This window comes from Cherax quadricarinatus, chromosome 42 (genome assembly GCF_038502225.1).
Source record: "Cherax quadricarinatus isolate ZL_2023a chromosome 42, ASM3850222v1, whole genome shotgun sequence".
In the NCBI taxonomy this organism is placed as follows: Eukaryota; Metazoa; Arthropoda; class Malacostraca; order Decapoda; family Parastacidae; genus Cherax; species Cherax quadricarinatus.
Window position 1 is genome coordinate 10,582,531 of NC_091333.1, and position 7,951 is coordinate 10,590,481.

The window sequence follows — 7,951 nt, forward strand, 5'->3', positions numbered from 1 at the left end:
AAATGGGTGCTAGTACCTGTATTTAAAACATGGAGGGGGTGGGTGGCAAGAAAAGCCTCCAACTGAATGCCACGGGAATCACAGTGAGACCCCCCCCCAGGGGAAATGGTAGGCATTAAAATCACCAAGTAACAGAATCAGTGGCAGTAATGACGAAACAAGAAAGGCAATATCCGGAATAGATAATGCCCGAGAAGGAGAGAGATATAAAGAACAGAGCGTATACCACCTATGCAAGTGGATATGGGCTGCTGTGTAATGCAGCAAAGTACGAACAAATAGCTGATGGTATGGAATATCAGTGCATAGAAGGGCACTTTCATTAAAGGTCCCATCAGGAAAAGGATCTGAAGAATACAATAAATTATAGCCTGAGATGGGAGAGATAACAGCAGAGTGTAATTTTGGTTCCTGTAAGCAAACACCAGCAGGGGAAAACTGGGAGAGTAACATCTGAAGCTCACCCAGATTACCCCTGAGGCCGCATATATTTCACTGTAAATAGGCCATGATTGGCAATGATAAAGATACCTGAAATCCGCAGGTAAGGGTTCCTACGGGCTAGAGGGGTTAGAAAAGTCCACATGCGGAGGCACTGGAAAACGTTCAAGCAGTGAAGGAATGGTGCACTGTGAAGAAAGGAGTTGTGCAGATGGAGCAGAGGAGAGAGAAGGAGCGGAGGGTGGATCAGTATCCATTGATGGTTTGGTCTCTGCAATATATTCAGAGATTGCTTCAAGTGTTTCAGAATTCAGAGACGTCGTATGGGAGACAATATTGGAAATGGTAGGGGGAGGATGAGTAAAGATTGGAACTGTATTGGACTCTACCAAGGTAGGGGGGGCGAAAGGGTGGAGGGAACTGGAGAAGCGTGGAAGGGGACAGAAGAGGCAGAAACCTGGGAGGTGGCAGAAGAGGAAGAAACTTGGGAGGGAACAGGGGAGGAAGGTACAGTACGAGGAGGAGGGTGAACCTCTACACTTGTAACAGAGCCAGTGAGAGGGGGAGAACCAGGTACAGAGACAAGGAAGGTAAAATGAGGAGGTGGAAGATGGGTAGGAGGTGTTAACGGACCTTTTTTTGACTTTTGAGAAGTAGAGGGACGATTGGGAGGTGTCATACGAGATCTCGTCGCTACTGAGGCTTGTGAGAGAACACGAAGAAGCGAGATCAGACTGAGGCATTGAAGTAGGGACGTCTGAGCCGAGGACAGCAAAAGAATTAGATACAGGAGTGATTATGGGAGAGGTAACCACAGAGGTGGGTGCAGAAGATGGGATACCAGAAGTGGGGGGACGTTTTGAAACACGGGAATAAGAAACACGAGGTAGTCTCCCTTGGAGGCGATGAGGAGAAACTGCCACGGCATAAGGGAGACCTTCTGCCTCTTTGAGGTAATGGATTTCCCGCTCGTTTAAGTAGACTTGACAACGGCGAGAGTACGAAGGGTGAGCCTCATGACAATTAAGGCATGAGGGAGGTCGATTGCAAGACGTATTAGAATGGTCATCGGCACCACAGACTGGGCATTTGGCGATAGATCTGCAATATTTCGCTGGATGGCCAAATCGCCAGCAATTTCTACACTGTTGCGGTGTAGGGATCACCTTTCGAACTTGTAACCGATGTCCTGCTACATAAACTGAGGATGGGAGTTCACGGCTGTCAAAAGTTAAACGAGCCACATTGCTAGGGTATCGTCTCCGCCTATGGGCAGGAAGAACGTAAGTGTCTACCTTGAGGATTGGGAGATCTTGGAGTTCCAGCTGTTCAAGAATGTCAGTGCCACATGTCTGGAAATTTTGTTGAACTATGGTATGGGGCAGAATGACGGTACCACTACAAGAATTGAGGGAATGATGTTTTTCAATAGTGACAGGAACAGTATCGATATGGGAAAGACGAGAAAGCTCATGAGCCTGGGTAGCATTCTGTACGGTGATGATGCGCGTACCGCTCTTAAGAGCATGAAAAGAAATATCTTTACCAACATGGCGTAGGAGTGCCTTGCCAATACTGTGGTCAGATAGGCAGTAGAGGAAGTCGGTCGTAAAATGAAGAATTTAGTCCATCGTGCAGTCTGAAACTGAGCGTGGAAAGGTAGTGAAGGACGTGTTGATCTTTTCTGAGAAGAACGAGAAGGTGGAGAAGTATCATCAGCAGGTAATTGTCGTTGGCATGCTACCAGAGTTGGTCCGATGTGGAACGGGTCGGCGATTCGAAAATTGCCGCACCATAGAGGGAGAGGCCGGAAGCATAGTCAGAGGAGAGCAAAGGTCAGATAAATCGAAGGAGTCAGTCGAGGCCTCAGTACCTGAAGCGGGTGAGGAAACAGCACCGGCAAGAGGTACAGAGGCATGAGGAGTGTCCGAAGAGTGGTCCAAAGACGAGGTGGGGTCAGAACGGGGTGCGGTATCAAGAAGGGGCCCGGGGGTAGCAGGTTCATGGACTAGGGTTACTTTTCTTTTTGTTTTTAAGAAAAAAAAAGAAAGAAAAGAAAATAAAAATAAAAAAAAAGAATAAAAACAGGGGAGACCGGGGAGGGATAGTTCCTAGGAGGAATGAAAGGGCCAGAAATCTCCCTCCATGCCCAAGAGGACCTCAGCACCGCAAGTAGCGCAGATGCAGCATGGAACCCGTGCCATACCCTACCCATCATGCCAGTAAACCGGCAATCTGGGATAGCAACCTCACATCTGCCGAGCTACCTTGGTGGACAAAAGAGAGGGTGGCCGGAACATCCGCCACAAAGCATACCTCCTTCGGCCACCACCCCCGGAATCCGAAAGGTGGCTTCCAGAGATACACCCGTCGCCCGAGAGACACCCAAAGCCACCCTCCGGGATATCAGAGAGGGATCGGGACATCCCCAGGCAATCCAGATTCCACGGCTAACTACGCCACCGCCAAGAACCTCAACGGAATGGGATGGACCCCGGTACCCTTTCCCCTACCTAGGAACTAGCGTGCCTGTGGAAAAAAAAAAAAAAAAAAAAAAGAAACCAAAGGCCAAAAAGGAAGGGCAAAAGGGAGGGGTGGGGAGGAGGAGGGGGAGGAGGAGGAGGAGGAGGAGGATAGGAAAAAGGAGAGGATGGGGAGGATGGGATAGGGAACGGGGGATTGGGGGGTAATTAGGTTCGGTCTGAGGAAGGAGACCGACAGGTCTAATTCCTCAGACCAAGAGCCTCTTCACCACGCCAAGGAGCCCCCCTTGAAGAGGTGTAATAGTAGTAGTAGTAGTAATAGTTAAAGCCGGACCGAAACGTCGTCACAAGTTTCGGTCTCCTTTGTGCGGGTTGTGTATTGTACCAATCACGGTATTATAGTGCCCTTTTTATTTTTCAGAATTTCTTAAATCATTTTTTTACGATAATTTGATTTCACTTGTCCTCATAAAATATTTATCGCATTTCAGAATATTAATAAAAACTTATGAAAAAAAATTTCGTACTAACAAAGATACATTAATACACTTTACTTTGTGTATATAATTAGAAGTTAATACTTTCATAAGTCGGTTTACGTATGGCCAACAGTAACAGCCTGGTTGATCAGGCCCTGATTCACCATGAGGCCTGGTCACAGACCGGGCCGCGGGGGCGTTGACCCCCAAAACCCTCTCCAGGTATAACCTGCACGATAATACTTTAGCTAGCGAGTATAAGACATTTTAAGCACTTGATGGTCAAATAACCCATAATCAGAGGGATGTGTATCTCGCTATGTTTATTTCCGGAAAGTTAACTTTAATCTTTATTTAGGGATAAACAGGTTAAATGTAGATGTAATGACCCTCGTGTAGTCGATAGGCTTTAAACCCCATGTCAAAGCCGGTTATAGCATGAGCCAGTTCAAGAAGAGCCAAAAGATGCCTAAAGAATTTAGCGACAGAAAGGGAGAAGAATTAATTTTTTTTTTTGTAGCTAACACGTGTAAATATGAATAACTTTTTACATTATTCCTAGTATTAGATGTCTTCTTTGTAGTGAAATAAGGTATTAAATGGACCCCAATGGAAATAAGTGACTTTTTTTTTGGGTTATCCTGGGTTCTCTATACAAATGCTGCTGTCTATGATAATCTATAACTATTTGTGTATACCTGAACAAACTTACTGCCCAAACAGCAGCTTTTCTTCACAGATGAACAACAGTTTAATAACGAAAATCTATTATTATTTGCTTTAACTATGCCATGCTTTGGCAAGCGAGGTGGTTTGAGTTTCTGCAATTTTGAAGTACGTCAGACAGTAAGACTTCCATCACACAGGTGGCTGAGGCGTTGATCTCTCCGTCACAGGTGGCCAATACGCCGCCACCTCCGTCACAGGTGGCCAATACGCCGCCACCTCCGTCACACATGGGGCAAGAACGTTGCACCTCCCATCACAGGTGATTATGACGTCGCGACCTCCGACATACGGGTTATCAAGACGTTGACGCTGCCTGTCATGCTTGAATGACTTGCCATTCATACAACCGTTGATGGTTTCCCGTGCCCATACACCAGCGTTTGCTGCATCATTATTTGCACAATTAACTGGTCCTAACCCTTTAGCAATGGGTTAGGAAGTTATGGAGCGTGGATGATGCTGGTTTTCAGTAAGGAAGTTGTTGAAAATTGCATTTATCTGAATGTATCATTATATACATAACAGTAAATGAACAAAGATTATTATTATTTATCAGTTAGACAAGTAGGAATTTGGGACACCTAGGTCGCAAAAAATGTCCCCCTTCGATACCTACCACTGTCATATCCACAAGTTGCTCTGGACCTATTATTAAATGAAATCTACATACACCAGGAATGTTGGTAAATATATAAATTTGTGGACTGTATATTAAAAATAATAAATGGTTATATATATACACAATTACATAACAGAAGGAAAATATATCTTAATATCACTCACCAATTTGACTGGAGATTAATGTGTATCATACTCAGAAAACCTCAAACTAAATCTATGAAAATAATGCTGGCCAGAATTACACACATCTAGAGAGCTTATCTGAGGTTCCTGGAGCTGTCTTGTCCAGTCGTCTGATATCTCAAGTTATGCAGGAATGCATATCCACCAATTTCGCCTCCTATTTGAGAGGTGTCAGCACAATTTTAACCTCTAGAGCACGAAAAATTCTTCCCCATTCACCAACGTTTCTAATACAAATTCAAAAACCAAGATGGCGAGTCCCTTCTGCGCAGACGCAGGCTCAGTTTCCCATTTTCGATAACATACTTCTTTTAAAAATACAATATAAGGCATCTATTTACCTATAAATTACCGTATTTCCGGAAAATATAGAGTATTTTCCACAGAAGTGTCTGCGACTACTGCAGTAGTGGACAGCAGCAGTCGCCTGTCGGGACACATCTCCCTCCGAGGACACCATCACTGTAACCTCCGAAGCTGCAGTCCTCGATGCACCGACGCACTACCACCGCTTGAGGGAAGAACATCAGCATATCAGTGAGGTCGTCTGTCTCGTGTAATAGTTCAACAACTCTCACCTTCTGCAGCACAGGTTGGCAGCCCAAGTCCTTCAGTTCCTTCATCTGGTCCTTGATTCTTTTGTTGTAGTGAAGATGGGTGGCAACGAGTCCTGTCATCACCATGACAACCATCTCTCTCTTACACACACAAAGCCTCATCATTTTTCTCCGTAGGCCCCTCAAGGAAGGTTCCTTGATGTTGGTGAGGGGCTCTTGATTTAGGGAATTGGATCTGTGCTCCAGTTCCCCGAATTAAGCCTGAATGCCTTCCACATCCCCCCCCCAGGCGCTGTATAATCCTCCGGGTTTAGCGCTTCCCCCTTGATTATAATAATAATAATAATAATTTTCTCCGTAGGCGATGATTTAGATGTTGTATAGTTAATTTGGTCACTTTTTCTGAAGGTTCTTGAATAACTGATTTGATGAATTCACTACTGTAAGACTGCAGATTAAAGAGGTTGAATTTCTTACAAGATTCAGTAAGACATAAGCGAGCCTTGGGTAGCGTAGTGTGTGTGTAGCTGGTGAAGTTCAGTCTAGCAATACCAGGCAATCAACACCCTGTTGATACTATATGTCCCTGTAAAACGGGTGACTCAGATACTTGTTAAAACCTCCACCACCTGATAAACGAATGTACATTACATTAACGCACACGTACGTGGATCTGCCTCGAGTATCAACTACAGTTCGTTTTCAGACTGATGATTAGTCTCATGTACGTATCAAGATTCAGTACTGGAAGCAACACTTCTCCCCCACCATCCACTAGTAGCCACACTTAACCACAACCAGCAGACACTCACTAGTACCACCGCCCTCGGCAGAAACACATTACCACTACCAGCAGACACAGACGCAACTACCCCCAGACACTACCTTCACCCCAACAATGACCAAACACACCCTCTCTCCACCCCCCAGAAGACCCACACCACCACCATAAATCAGTTATATCCTAAACTAGTGGTAATGTTAGTGGATTATAAGTCAAAAATAAAATCACAAGCGCTTGAAAACAGTGAAATTGTAAGTAACTGGTATTGTGAATCAGTGAAAATGTAAAGAATTAAATGTGTCCAGGAAACCAATTTACAAATAAATCTTAATTTTGTATTTCTATCCTGTGATTGGATGGTTTAGGTTTCAAACCTAGCGATTACACGAGGGTCATAGCGGCTGTTTTTTTTTTTTTTTTTTTTTTTATATTTTATTTAAAACATGACATTACAAAATATAATATGTAAAACTCATTTAAGTCGATAATTAACATAATCCTCCCTACATCTAATATTACACACCACACTTACAACTCCGTGTGGGTACACCCCCCCCCCCTCCCTGCTCCCTCATCCTATCACTTAACCCAAACCTGTTGGAGCTACCCAACAGAATTACGTGATATGAACAACACTTTTATATACACATCCCTCGAAATGGTACTTAATAATCGACTACAGACCATACAATGCATTGCACTGAACATATTATACAGACATATTACCCCCCCCCCTCCGTGGTTATCCAACCACCCCACTATTTACAACCTAACATACTATAAACAATGACGTTGCCTAATCGAAAGTCACACAGCAATGATTCAACGTTAATTTATGTAATTGTCCTAATGGTTCAGTTACATAACAATATGTATTACATAACAATGGTGATATAGAAAAGTCACAAAGACATACAAAATTACTACAAAACCATAAGAATAAACTTAGTCTCAAAATCCAACACATGTAAGCCTTTACACATTTAAACATGCAATTCCAGTGTTAAAACAATAACACAGCTTCAACTATGACATTCAAGCTCTATACAGCTTTATATGGACATTACATAGTACTATTGACAATAGTACAATACAACATAAAATATAACCATGACATAAGTAACACATAAAGACTGTGCCTAGCACGCACCTAACCACAAAAACCTATAACACCACTGTTGCCCAACTTTATTACACTATCTGACGTGCATTAACCTCTTTACTCTCAAAACAAAACTGAATTGCAGAACACCAGTGACGAACAATTATGCACAGACATTAATACAAACATATCACATCATATCTCTGGACACCGTGCATGATCACAGCATCAACACTATGCAGTGCAAGGCACCTAGAAAACAAGTTGGAGCAAATACGTGCAATTATTATAGCAAATCTCCAAATTACAATGTCATTACCGTAAATCAATATTACCACACACAATATGTATAATAAGTATAAAGTCCATTTACACAAAAACTGGCCAGCTCCACAGGTGCAAGCACCCGTGGTCCACATATTATTCACTCATGCATCACTCATCCAACACTCTCGCAAAACTTTTGTTATCCATTACCAGGGAGGCAACCCTGTTTTCACCCCTGACTTCCCTACCCCAGCAACACTTTCCAATCATACCCTCCCCTCCCTCGTATATTACAAGTCTAATAA

General features: G+C 43.5%; 1 protein-coding gene across 5 annotated transcripts in view; it reads right to left on the minus strand.

Moving 5' to 3' along the window:
* Positions 1-6,390, minus strand: part of LOC138853871 (uncharacterized) — a 32,702-nt gene extending 26,312 nt beyond the window's left edge. For 2 of the 5 annotated variants that reach the window (XR_011393072.1, XM_070093282.1), the window contains exon 1: positions 6,306-6,390. The gene's annotated coding sequence lies outside the window, so the exon portion shown is untranslated. Of the gene's footprint in view, positions 1-5,514 lie in introns of all 5 variants that reach the window. The other 3 variants (XM_070093284.1, XM_070093283.1, XM_070093285.1) reach the window with 2 other exon arrangements.
* Positions 6,391-7,951: the final 1,561 nt, after the last annotated feature.